The sequence below is a fragment of the Amblyomma mixtum genome, chromosome 6, assembly GCF_055824585.1.
Source record: "Amblyomma mixtum isolate Tamu chromosome 6, ASM5582458v1, whole genome shotgun sequence".
Lineage (NCBI taxonomy): Eukaryota > Metazoa > Arthropoda > Arachnida > Ixodida > Ixodidae > Amblyomma > Amblyomma mixtum.
Window position 1 is genome coordinate 31,467,483 of NC_143017.1, and position 13,180 is coordinate 31,480,662.

Here is a 13,180-nt window from a genome sequence, read left to right on the forward strand (position 1 = left end):
AAACGCATTTTACAGTCAAATGGGCCTCCTCATCGTCGACCGTCTGCTCCACACAGTAGACGCGACTAATCAGTTTCCCCCCTTTAATTAAGTTTGCATTGCAGTACTGCGCGTCAGTCTGAACGATCTTATTGTGGCTCATGCAGGCGACACATCGCGACAGCGCGGGCGCGCGCACGTGCAAGGAAGCGCGCGTGCAAAGAAGCGTGGTGAAAGCAGCGCGAGCAGCGAGGAGCGCCCCAGTTTTTACTTTTCTCCCATAGATGGCGCTGCACATCAGGCGCAGCAGCGCCACCCGGCGATACTTTGGGAGTAGCATTGTTTCAGTGCTCGTGCGGTGGACGTGTATGAAGAACACAAGTGTGTTTTGGAAACCAACGACGAGAATTACGCCCTATCAACACTGGTGATTTTGAACGGGTAAAGCCCTGAAGAAAGGTAGCGCTACGAATTCTTGTCATCTGGAGAGGCAACGAAGAAGAATGTGCGGTTTTGCTAAGCCTTGATGAGCCGTCTGAACGGTGAGTCCCGTGTACGTTTCTTTACTTCTGATCTCTATTCGCACGCGTTATTAGTGTGCGCCTATATAGGGATGGCAGTGCAGGCAGTCTGCGTGCGGTTGCCTCAGCTATAATGCGTTAACGCCGATTCACACGACGGTCCGTTCGCCCGCGGCCCGCGCACTACGTATTCATGCGTCACCACATTGAGAGGCGCGCTGTCGGCCGCGGCAGCGGGCGAACGGAAAATCGTGTGAATCGGCCTTTACCAGAAAAGAACGGGCGTATAGGCCGCATGGCAACTGTTGCTCCATAGTCTCTATCTGCGTTTAGTACTCGGGTGCCGCGGTAAATAAAAATGCCACCAGTTATCACAACAGAGTTATGCGGTCGCTTGCTAGCGCTGCGAAAAACAACAGACAAAGTTTACTACATTCCAATAGCATAGATTTGTGCTACGTAGGAGAGGATGATGAGCGTGCAGTGCCACGTTAGAGAGCGCTCTTGCTAGGCCAGCTGCGGACAGACAAGGGAACTGACAACGGTCGAGTTGCCTCGCGGCTGGTGCCCGTCGGATTGATTTGTGCTACTTAGAAGATGACGATGAGCGGCAGTGCCGCGCGACAGAGCACTCGCGCTAGGCCAGCTGCCAACAGACAGTGCTCAGTGTGTGTACTCGTGGGATTAGTGCTTACGCCTTAATATTTGTCATACAATTTTTTCGGGGACAATGATCGCGTGTAAAAGGCTGGGGCATATCCCTTGCCTAGTCATTTGTAAATTTTTATCTGTGCTTCCCCATGGAACAGAATTTGACACAGTATTATGTCGAAGTTAGATCGTTCTTGCGTCTGCCCTGAGGTGTAGGTGTCGATGCTTCCTCGCCTTCAGATTTTGAGAACTGTTTGGGATGCAACTGCGCACTTATTTAGGATTTCAAGCTTTTTGCTATATCCCTCGTTTGTGCGGCCCGCTTTCAAGTCGTTCGCTATATCGGTGATGGTTTGTTATTGATTTTCACTTTCTCTTATTTATTCTTGGTTGACTGCCACCAGCTGTGCTGCCGGCGATTCTCCGCGCTCGGAACTATTCCCAGGCACGAGACCCTACCCACAGACCTCCCTGCACTACACTCACCAGTTTTCTTCGGTATTTTTTTCCCTTGCTCTTACTTGCATTGCCACTAGGCAGTTTTTATTTCTGTGCAGATTTGTTAAATGCAATACCAATTTTCGTTTCATGCTGTGATGTGAGATATCGTGCTTCTTGCTAATGAATGCATGCCTTTTCCATCCTCTCATCATTTGTGCAAAGCAGACGGGTCTACTGGTCGCTACGTTCAATTTAAAAATACCTTCGGTGCTGCTGCAAAGCACCCTAGTAGTAATAAAATCCTGTGCATGCTATATTCGAATAGTTACGCTCTTTTCATCATGCATAAAAATAGTGGTATTCCAGCCTGCTCATCTTTCTATGCGGGTGTGACAGTCATGTAAATCTACTGAAAAAATGTATATCGGTGCATCACATACAATCTGTTCATTTCTTTTGTCATGGGCCCTCTCATTGCTTTTTGTGTTCCTATGTTAATACCTTATTCTAATTTATGAAGCAGTAGACAATTTCTTCTCTTGTCATTCATGACATTGTTACGGCCACTGACAACAGTTGCTCTGACATATTTATTTGCAGTTGCCAGCTGCCAGTATCTACTGGGCCATTCGTGCTTCCAGCTTTTGGCTGTGCTATCTCTCCTCAGCTGTTTGTGGTAGGTATTGTTTTCCAGTGATGCAACCTTACCTGCCTATTTAGAAAAATTTCGTAGACATAGGCTCACAGCCGGGTTTAGAAATGCATGCAGAGCTCTACGTGCACTTAGCAGCAGTACCTCCCTGTATAATCACATGAATCTGATCCTGAATTACATGAATGTAATTACATGATCTGTATGAAATAGTCGCTCATGAAGCTTTTGACTGCTGCTGTTAACATAATGGAATTTACACTGCTTCAGGTGCAGAGACTATTTCACACATGTTGCCTCTTATGCATATGTGCCCTCTGAAAGGACGAACATATTCCTTTATCCCTTTAAAAAACATTGTGTTCTATCATGATGCTTTACCGGTATTTCTGGTGTATAGACCAAAATGTCACTCAGTATAGTAACATGAAGCGGGAACTCAGTTTGTCCAATGTTTTAGAGGTAACATGAAGCGGGAACTGAGTTTGTCCAATGTTTTAGGGGTCCTAAAACATTGGACCAACACAGTTCCCACTCGAGTTATTGATCACTTCGCTCTCGCCCTACCATAAGCTTGCCGTCCAGGTTGGACAAATTGATAGAGCGACTGCTCCTGTGAAGTGGTGGTTCTGAGTTCGAACACCGGACCAGGACGAATCTTTCTTTAACTACGAAGTTTCTGTGAAAGCTGTATAGCTTTCCTTTGTAGCCATTTGGCTGTGCTCGAGTGGATGTCAATGAGTAATTACTCCTTATTACAGATCTTTTGTCAACGCCAAACTGATTCAGTAGCAACAAATAGTAGAAGGGTAAAAGCATGCTGCTCCCAAAAATTCGTTAAGCATGATATAAAATGTATGCTGTATTGTTTTAACTGCTGCAAAGAAATAACGGTGATGTTAGATGCCCAGCCCCTATTAGGTAAACATAGCTCGCAATTAACACAGTGGATGGAAAAGAAATATGGTCTTCAACCCTCACGACGACCCTCACCCCAGTAAAACAAAAAGTGCCAGTGTTGCCATACTTGAGAGCTTTGCTCTTTAAAATTGCAGTAGACTGCTACTCAAAGTTGACAAAAAAATGCGCCGTTTTCTGCATGTGCATTCCACAGTGCTGGTGCCATTTTCACTGGCCATTGACATTCAGTCGCATGATGTGCACCCCGCTCCTCGAGTTGATTTTGTTTGTCTTGTGAACCTGCCGTCAAAATCAGTGCAGGATAATGCTTCCCCAGTTGATCTGCAGTTAACCTTGTCCTTTGCCAGCTGCTGTCACCCTTTCTCCACAGAGAAGGGCGGTGGGAGTCCAAGCCAGGTGGAGTTGAAATATTTGACTAGTAGTGGACAGGGATCCTGCGGTTTGTTGAGTACACAGGCAAATTGGAGACTTATGGAAGAATTTTTTTACCAGCCAAAAAAGACGCATACACAAGACAGAACCGCACAGGACAAGGGCTGGTAAAAGCCGTAGTCCTCTGTGGTTCTCTCTTGTGTATGCGTGTTCCTTGGCGGGTAAAAAAATTCCTCCGAAAGTCTCCAATTTGCCGGTGTCCTCCACAGATTGGGGGTCCCTGTCTGTTACTAGTCAAATTTCATTACTCCACCTGGATTGGACTCCCACTGCCCTTCTCAAACTTTTGAAATCCTGTTGCCCTAGCAGATCATCAGCTGTCGGTTGTATTACTTTCGCTTCAGTGAAATTTGACATGTAGCGGACAGGGATCCTAGAATTTGTGGAGTACACAGGCAAACTGGAGACTTATAGAATTTTTTTACCAGCCAAGGAAGACGCATACACAAGATTCGTTGTCTGTGTTTCACAACTGAAAGTTCTAAATGCGTGCAAAAGTGTATCGTGCATTCGCACGTATTTTGAAAACTCAATTTCTGCAGCATTAGGTTTTCGGAATTGGAGCTGTAGCATTGCCGCCACAGAATCCCGCTCGTTAACAAAGCGCACACTTATTTGCTAGGTATATATTCGGTATACCGCAACCAGTACACGTCACTGTTTGGAAGGTTCTGTCGTGAAATTTCTGATTGTGCAAGGTAGCTTTTCTTTTAAATTCAAGCGCTCTCTATTTGCTTTTTCCTGTGCATATTCATCGGTCGTTTCAATTCGGAAGCGTTGGTGCTGCAAGACGTGCATACGGAAGCTACGTTTGTGCACAAAGCTCCTGAATTTTTGAAAGCGCAGCTCTGACAGTTCTCGTTGTCATAAATAAGTACAAAGCAGCCTAATCTTTTTGGACACACCATTTCATGCTCTTAGCTGTTTCTGAGAAACAGGCTGCCTTTTTTTCTGTTTTTGGTGTGAAACATTCCTAACAACTTCTTTCTTTCTCGATGCACAGATAGCCTATGCATACACGGGCAGCTTGATTGCAATATTTAGGGCAATATTTATAACAGGTGCAGTGAGCCTTGGTGCATGTGGACAGAAATTAAGCTAGGGTGGGGTGGGGTATTTTCGCACAGGGTAATGTTATGTGGAGGGTTTGGCGTATTGAAACCGAGTCTTTCTGAGCTCTTATTAGACGTCCCAGCACCAGGACAGTAGTTGAGGCTTTTCTTCTTTGTTGTCTAGTCAATGGTTTCCATCACATAAAATAGCCTTAATTCTAGCTATCCCGTGGCCGTCTAACAGAACGATGCAGATATACTGAAGTGATCAGTGTTGCATAAAAGTAGTGAGAACATTGCAAATGCAAGGCAACTTCATTGGTTTGCAGTGCACTAACGTGGCAGTCAGAGAGAATTACACATTACATTTGCAAATCTAAATTGTGCATAATAGTATGGACTGGCACGTAATGTGCGAAGTAATCACAGTTATCTCGTTCATGCCAAATGCTAGTGTCAAACATTGTCAGTACTGCATATTTATAAAGAGCAGGCATGCTGCGCCTAACTTGTCGTTGGATAGATTTTATTACTATGAAAGCAAAACGTTTACACATGGCTATCGTGTTCTTGCGTGGGAAGTAGTATTACCTTAAATGAGTATAAACACCAAATTTTTGGTTATGTGTGTTCTTTGTAGTGACGTGCTGGGCATTCGTATACATAGAATTGTTGCATAGTATTCGTCTCCAATCGCTAAATAATTACAACCAGGACAGCAGCTTGGGCATGTTGGTTATTCATTCTTGATGGAACAGCGCAAAACATCGGGACAAGAGACAAGCGCTGACTTACAACTGGTTTTTATTTCGAAGAAACATTGCTTCCTATACCTTCTTCACCCTCTCAAAAAACACATGCGTCGCAACCATATCGTTCAAGCGTCCACAAAAAAGCATAAGACAAATAATCACAGATATTTATAATCACATTTTTAACATGTCAAATTCTTTCTTAGTCAAAGCAACAGACGGCGTGCTGACACAATCGTCGCGCAGACTCGCTATCGAAGCTGCCTCGATTATTTCCCGGACTAACTGGTCTTTGTGATTAGCCAAAGCTTTGCATTTTTGGAAAACCGGTGCACAACTAGTTGAAGGGCAATCTCTGCAATGGATTCCCAGGTTCCTGCAAGCTTGCTCGAAAATATTTTTGTGTTCTAGCAGCCTTTCATTCATGCACCTGCCAGTCTGCCCAATGTACTGTTTACCGCAAGTCACTGGCAACGAATAAACAAGGCCTTCGGTGCACTCCACAAAGGGGGTTCGATGCTTTATCGTGCATCCCTGCTTCTTTTTGGTCGGATCGGAGTTGACTCGTCTGCACAGACTTTTGAGTTTATTAGGAGCAGTCATCACTACATTCACGCCAGCTTTTCGACCTATGCCTTTCAGGCGATGGGAAATATTGTGAAGATACGGAATTGCTACTACCGGCCTCCTTTCTTTCTGTTTCTGTGCATCATCTTGCTGCTCGGGCCTAGCCTGCATCAGGTGCTTTTTCATCTGCTTGGCAACAGATACCAACAGGTGCGAGGGGTAACCCGAGTTGCCAAGCCGTTCCGCCTGGCGAAGAAAGCTCACATTCATTTTGTGAACACAGGATTTCCTCAAGGCATTCGTGAAGCACAAGTTCACAATAGCCCTCTTGGTCAGCTTAGAGTGAGCTGATTGGAAGGGCATTGGCGCTTTCTCCGCTCTGGGCTGATAGGCCCAGCAGGCGTGCCCTCTAGTGAACTCAAGTCTCAGGTCTAAAAACCTGAGTGACCCTTGAGCAGGAAGCTCGTGCGTGATAATAAGTGGCTGCAAAGCCTGCGCAAAGCGACCCACCTCCTCCATTACTGCTTCTAGCGTATTCGCCCTTTGGCCATCACAAAGAACTAGGTAGTCATCAACGTACCTAACAACGTACCTAACAACGCTACCAGCTCTGCGAGAGGAATCTCCCAGTGGGACGTACTGTAAGGTACTTGAAAGACAATTCCCTTGCGTTGCTGACCTCTGACAAAGAGGGGGGCTTTGCTGTGATTTCCAAGGACTTGTACAAAACTAAGGCGTTAGAAACCATCAGCTCTGTTTTTGACGAGCACAAGACATCAGCTGTTAGGAAAGCAATGCTATGAAGCTATGCAAAGAACTTAAACTTGACTACCTCCTTCGAGGCATAAAAACTTGCAAGAAGTCTAACTTGGACGCGTTTTTCACTGTAAAAACTCACAAACCAGACTGGCCCTTGAGGGTAATAATTTCTGAGGGAGGGACGTGGCAAAAGATTCTTGGCGTCTTCTTGCAAGCAAAATTAAAACTACTAACAATTGACGACCCATTTCAGGTGAAATCTTCGGACGATATAGCTAGATTTTTAACTGACAATTCTAGCAGTGCCTTTGCCGCATCCTCAGTTGATGTAAAAGATTTGTATTATTCCATACCGCATGACGAGCTGATGGTGTCTGTAGAAGAATGCATAGATACGCATGGTGCTGTTGCATTTCAAAACGCCTGCGGAATGTCTATTAGAGGGTTCCTGGAGCTATTAGCAGTGTACCTCAGGTCAACTTACGTCTGTTGGGAGGAAAAAGTGTATCTACAGAAACGCGGTGTTTGCATTGGTTCATGTATCGCGCCTCTACTCAGTGATTTGTACTTGGCGCGAAAAGACAGGTTCCTGAACGTAACCCTTGCAGGTACTAGTGTTAAAAAGGTATTTAGGTACGTTGATGACTACCTAGTTCTTTGTGGTGACCAAAGGGCGAATACGCTAGAAGCAGTAATGGAGGAGGTGGGTCGCTTTGCGCAGGCTTTGCAGCCACTTATTATCACGCACGAGCTTCCTGCTCAAGGGTCACTCAGGTTTTTAGACCTGAGACTTGAGTTCACTAGAGGGCACGCCTGCTGGGCCTATGAGCCCAGAGCGGAGAAAGCGCCAATGCCCTTCCAATCAGCTCACTCTAAGCTGACCAAGAGGGCTATTGTGAACTTGTGCTTCACGAATGCCTTGAGGAAATCCTGTGTTCACAAAATGAATGTGAGCTTTCTTCGCCAGGCGGAACGGCTTGGCAACTCGGGTTACCCCTCGCACCTGTTGGTATCTGTTGCCAAGCAGATGAAAAAGCACCTGATGCAGGCTAGGCCCGAGCAGCAAGATGATGCACAGAAACAGAAAGAAAGGAGGCCGGTAGTAGCAATTCCGTATCTTCACAATATTTCCCATCGCCTGAAAGGCATAGGTCGAAAAGCTGGCGTGAATGTAGTGATGACTGCTCCTAATAAACTCAAAAGTCTGTGCAGACGAGTCAACTCCGATCCGACCAAAAAGAAGCAGGGATGCACGATAAAGCATCGAACCCCCTTTGTGGAGTGCACCGAAGGCCTTGTTTATTCGTTGCCAGTGACTTGCGGTAAACAGTACATTGGGCAGACTGGCAGGTGCATGAATGAAAGGCTGCTAGAACACAAAAATAATTTCGAGCAAGCTTGCAGGAACCTGGGAATCCATTGAAGAGATTGCCCTTCAACTAGTTGTGCACTGGTTTTCCAAAAATGCAAAACTTTGGCTAATCACAAAGACCAGTTAGTCCGGGAAATAATCGAGGCAGCTTCGATAGCGAGTCTGCGCGACGGTTGTGTCAGCACGCCGTCTGTTGCTTTGACTAAGAAAGAATTTGACATGTTAAAAATGTGATTATAAATATCTGTGATTATTTGTCTTATGCTTTTTTGTGGACGCTTGAACGATATGGTTGCGACGCATGTGTTTTTTGAGAGGGTGAAGAAGGTATAAGAAGCAATGTTTCTTCGAAATAAAAACCAGTTGTAAGTCAGCGCTTGTCTCTTGTCCCGATGTTTTGCGCTGTTTCATCAAGAATTACAACCAGATTTCTTTTCTTCCCTGTTTCAATAGCATAGCAATTGCTATGACATCAATGTTCAGTATAGGTTATGGAAGGCACAAAAAAGCTACTATATCGCTACTTCATCGTTTTAATTAGTTACAATGCTAAAGCCAGCCTGCCTTAAGAGTCGGAATCACAATGAATGACGAAGCCGCAATTATATTGCAGTTTTCCTCATGCCTCCCCTGGCTTATACTGACCTTTGATGCCATTGCCATTGCTCAGTTTTTAAAAGTGAAGCAGGAGAGAGAAGATATTTAATTACAAATTATTTAGCAGTCATAGGCGAATACTGTGTGGTTATCCGTGCATAGTAACGCCTTATGCATCATTAAAAACAAAAAAAAATGTGCAACTGAAATTTGCTCGGCTGCTGACCCAAAAGACGCGGGTTCGATCCCGGCCGCGGCGGCTGGAATTTCTTTGGAGGAGAAATTCTAGAGGCCCGTGTACTGTGCGATGTCAGTGCACGTTAAAGAACCCCAGGTGGTCGAAATTTCCGGAGCCCTTCACTACGGCGTCTATCATACCCTGGGTCGCTTTGGGACGTTAAACCCCATAAACCAACCCAAACCAAACTGAAATTTGTTGTCTGCCTCTTTGAGATGAAAAATTTTGAATTTTTCCTTCACTATTTTAGAGCATGAAATTCAGTTAATGGTATCTGAGAAACAGGAATTGCAACAGCCATTTCTCTTCAGCAAGAAAACTGTCATTGGTTTAAGTGTTTTCCCGATTCAAGGTTACCCTATATTTTAAACTGCACAATGTATTATGTGACAAGAACCATCAAGCACAATAGGTGTGGTTTTAGAAATGACTGGAAGTGATAAGGGAATACATTTACTTAGAGCAGGTAGTGACCGCTGATCCGGATCATGAAGAGTAATAACTAGAGGAATATGAACGGGGTGGAGTGCATATGGCAGGTTCTCTCAGATCATGAATGGCAGTTTGCCAATATCCCTCAAGAGAAAAGTATACAACAGCTGTATCCTACCGGTATTCACCTATGGGGCAGAAACGTGGAGGCTAACGAAGAGGGTTCAGCTTAAGTTAAGGACAACGCAACGAGCTATGGAAATAGAAATGATAGGCATAACGTTAAGAGATCGGAAGCGGGCGGAGTGGGTGAGGGAACAAACGCGGGTTGAAGACATCCTAGTCGAAATCAAGAGAAAGAAGGGTGCTTGGGCAGGGCATGTAAGACGAAGGCAAGATAATCGCTGGTCCTTAAGGGTAACGGAGTGGATTCCAAGAGAAGGCAGGCGTAGCAGGAAGCAGCAAAATGTTCCATGGGCGAAGGTTTGCAGGAACACGGTGGACATAGCTGGCGAAGGACAGGGTTAATTGGAGAACATGGGAGAGGCCTTTGCCTTGCAGTGGGCGTAGTCAGGCTGATCATGATACTTGCAGAAGAGCTTGCTCATGTTAAAATTTTCATTTGGTAAATATGTGCTTGTTTTACATGCACACAGCTTTTGAAAGGACTAGCATAGTGATAATTGTATTGGGCTTCATAAAATTGTAGCTCTGAATGAAGGTTTGCAATGAAAGGTGTCTGCACTTGGTCACAATATAGGTGCACACTAGTGGCGACATGACACACACGATCAGTACATTCTAGTTGTATTCTTTATTTTTTTCATGGGGTTATATGCAGGATAGTATGAAAAGGGCATTGGAATTGACTCTTACTTGCATTATTTTCATTCATATTTGCAGGCACCCGGTGAAATGCACTCATAGCCAAAGCTCCTTCACTCAGCCGAGCAAGCTACGGCATCATCCAGCATCTTAGTTTCTTTTGAGCGCTTACAGCTCACTGCGGTGGATTTGGTAGATGGGTTTACTTTGCTTTTGGCAGTGTTCTTGGCATTTAATGTCAAGTACACCCCAAAAACAAAGCGGGCTTGTCTGCTGCTTGAGACACTAATGGGGCTTGATCCTAGCGAGCGCCTCCCGAGCGTGTTTTGGGCAGCCACAGCAATCACAGCAATGACTTGAGAAATAAAAGTTATCAGTGTTGTACATTTGTGTCATTTCTTGAACCATTGTTATTCCCAACGCAGACAGAGCACCATACTAATGTGCAAACTGTAGTGTAGCCATAAAGTAGTTGTATGAGCAAAAATTATTCTACTCAAAGATTATGATCCCTTTTGCTCATTACTCTTTTGTAGATGTAGCGCAGGTGGATCCTGCAAAACATATGACCAACTTGCTCTGAAGAATATGTGAAATAAGAAAATTAGTACGATACATTGAAAACACGTGAAACTCCTTTGGAAGGAGTAATATAAGATCTGGGCTGATACTCCTTGAAGGAGTATAGTCACTCTAACAAACGGAGTCCTGGAACTCTACCTGAAAGAGTAGTAGGATGCTGTTTCAATGTGGTAGCTTTACTCCCTCGGAGGAGTGCCTGTACTCTATTGCAGGAGTAGTACAGTACTCCTTGAGTAGGTGTTGGATCACTCTTTGTCCAGAGGGAGTAATTTTATTCTGGAAAAAGGAGTGGAATATGGGACAAGCGAATACTCCTTCAAAGTGTGTTCTGGGCACTCCTCTGCACTCCTTTAGTTCTAAGAGTGTAGGTTCGCTGGTCTTCTGCGGTTTTCAGATGGCTTCGTTCATCTTCTTGCGCAAAGGTCGGTTGCCCTTAGTCCAGGGCTCCGCTGGATGCTGCTGCCAGTTGTGCTCGCCGAATCAGGCCTTCTTTGTCAACTCGGCGATCGCTGGAGAGCACTTCCTTCCTTTGTTCCGCACTCAGGTTTGGTATAGCGGTTACCCCGCTTATCTTGTGGCATGCCCACGTTATGTGGTACAGCGTGGGTGGTTCTTAGCACCAAGGGAATTTGTCAGTGTACTGGGTGGGATACATTCTCTTGAGTATTTAGGTTCAGGTACGAGCTTGTTTGTAGCTGCCTCCACGCGACAGAGTGCTCTCTGCTAAGGGAGTTGTGCGGTGGTGGATACCGCTTTCTACAGCCCTTGTAATAGTTTAGTATCGCCGAATAATCTTGGGGTACAGGTTCATTCCCCTCGAGGTCGCCTACGCTGGATGTTCGGTAATAAGTGTACCCTCGAGCTACCCTGTCCGCCTCTTGGTTCCCTGCTACTCCCGCGTGTCCCGGCGTCCATATTATCGTATGCCTGATTCGTTCTTCGTTTGGTTGGCGTTGTGTTATGTGGCCCCCAAAGCGGAGTATGCGGAGCGGTCTGTGCCCTATTCTGCCGCGTAGGTAGTTGCGGCGGGGAACTCCACGTAGTCCACGTAGTCTACCTAGAGTCCACGTAGGAGTCAATGTCACAAGTAGTTTGAGCAAAAAAGGTAAAAAAAATCGTTAAAATAGCGCGGACGTCGATATAGTGAGATGATGGGAAAAGAACTGTGGACGCAAAATAGTGCGAAAATGAGCAAAGGAGTGAAAATAAAGTTAGAATCGATTTAAATGTGTTTCATGAGTCATAATTAATCGAACAAAAAAGTTTGACTGTGGGACACTAATTAATTATGAGCAAAAACCACTGGACGTTTGAATAGGCTGGCCGGGGATATAGTTGGTGGACAGGAAAGTAGCGTTGGCGCCAACTTTGAACACCAACGTGTGTGGTCGAGTAGAAGGGATGTATTCAGAACGAAAGTAAGAGAATCACAGGTGCAAAGAGTATCAAACAGGAGCAAAATAGACGACGAGTGCCGTGGAGGCGTCAGTGCTTTCGCATTCTCCCAGTGCGGGTCATCACAGTATCTCCAAAGTTTTCAACCCACAATTTCAAACTATCGCATCTTGTTGAACTGTGGAATTCATGCAGAAGACAACCAGATCGGAACGAGAGCCCGACGCACTTCGTTGCGAAAGTTACATCAATGGAGTCGTGTGTACCCATCTCAGGCGTTTTCGAGGGCTTGCGGGTCTCGAAGCAGTGAGCACAAGGCGATGGACCCGTAGTAGCATACTACTTGAGCCGGCAAGAGAATCAACTCTACGAGCGAAGCGAGCAGAAAGAAGGGATGCCATGACCAACGCCTCTACATTCTCTGCAGGGATGACTATACAGCTGGCGGTAAGCGGGCTCTTGAAGGAAGCAAATCATGGGTGGCGCGATAACCATCCATTAAGGCAGTGACGTGATCGGTAGTGGTAATTGTTGGCGCGCCGCCGTTCATTATAGGTCGTATGCAACCCGCTTCGCTTGATTAGCATCAAGGCGATCAATATTTAGCCTGCACAGTTCTCTACGGAGTGCCGTCCACAGCATTAGCAGTGCTGCCCAGCACAATCACCGGCTATCGACTCACAACACCGCGGTGCTCGCGTCATGTCTCGGGCATCCTGTTTCAGTCTACGGTAACTGCACCACCCACGGAAGGAATAAAAGTTAATTTCTTTTCTCACGGCGTTGAGTTTCTTTCGCCACAGTTTATTTTCTTGCGCACCCGCCACAGAAGAAATATGAGGGCGATATTTTCACTCGCAAAATTCAAAATAAAGAAAGTCAATATTCGAACACGACAGCAATGGCGCCAGCAAACAACATCCGGCAGCCCATCGCCGGTGACGCATTGCCGGCCGGCCGTCTGCGTGCTGCTCTTTGGAACGGGCTCTGTCTGGGAGCTGCGGCACTCGAG

The 13,180-nt window shown here is 45.6% G+C and overlaps 1 long non-coding RNA gene across 1 annotated transcript; it reads left to right on the top strand.

Moving 5' to 3' along the window:
- Positions 1 to 1,369: 1,369 nt before the first annotated feature.
- On the top strand, positions 1,370 to 10,575 carry LOC149338723 (uncharacterized). Its single transcript, XR_016283452.1, has 3 exons — positions 1,370 to 1,649; positions 2,193 to 2,268; positions 10,270 to 10,575. It is a non-coding gene; the product is annotated as an uncharacterized LOC149338723 (long non-coding RNA).
- Positions 10,576 to 13,180: the final 2,605 nt, after the last annotated feature.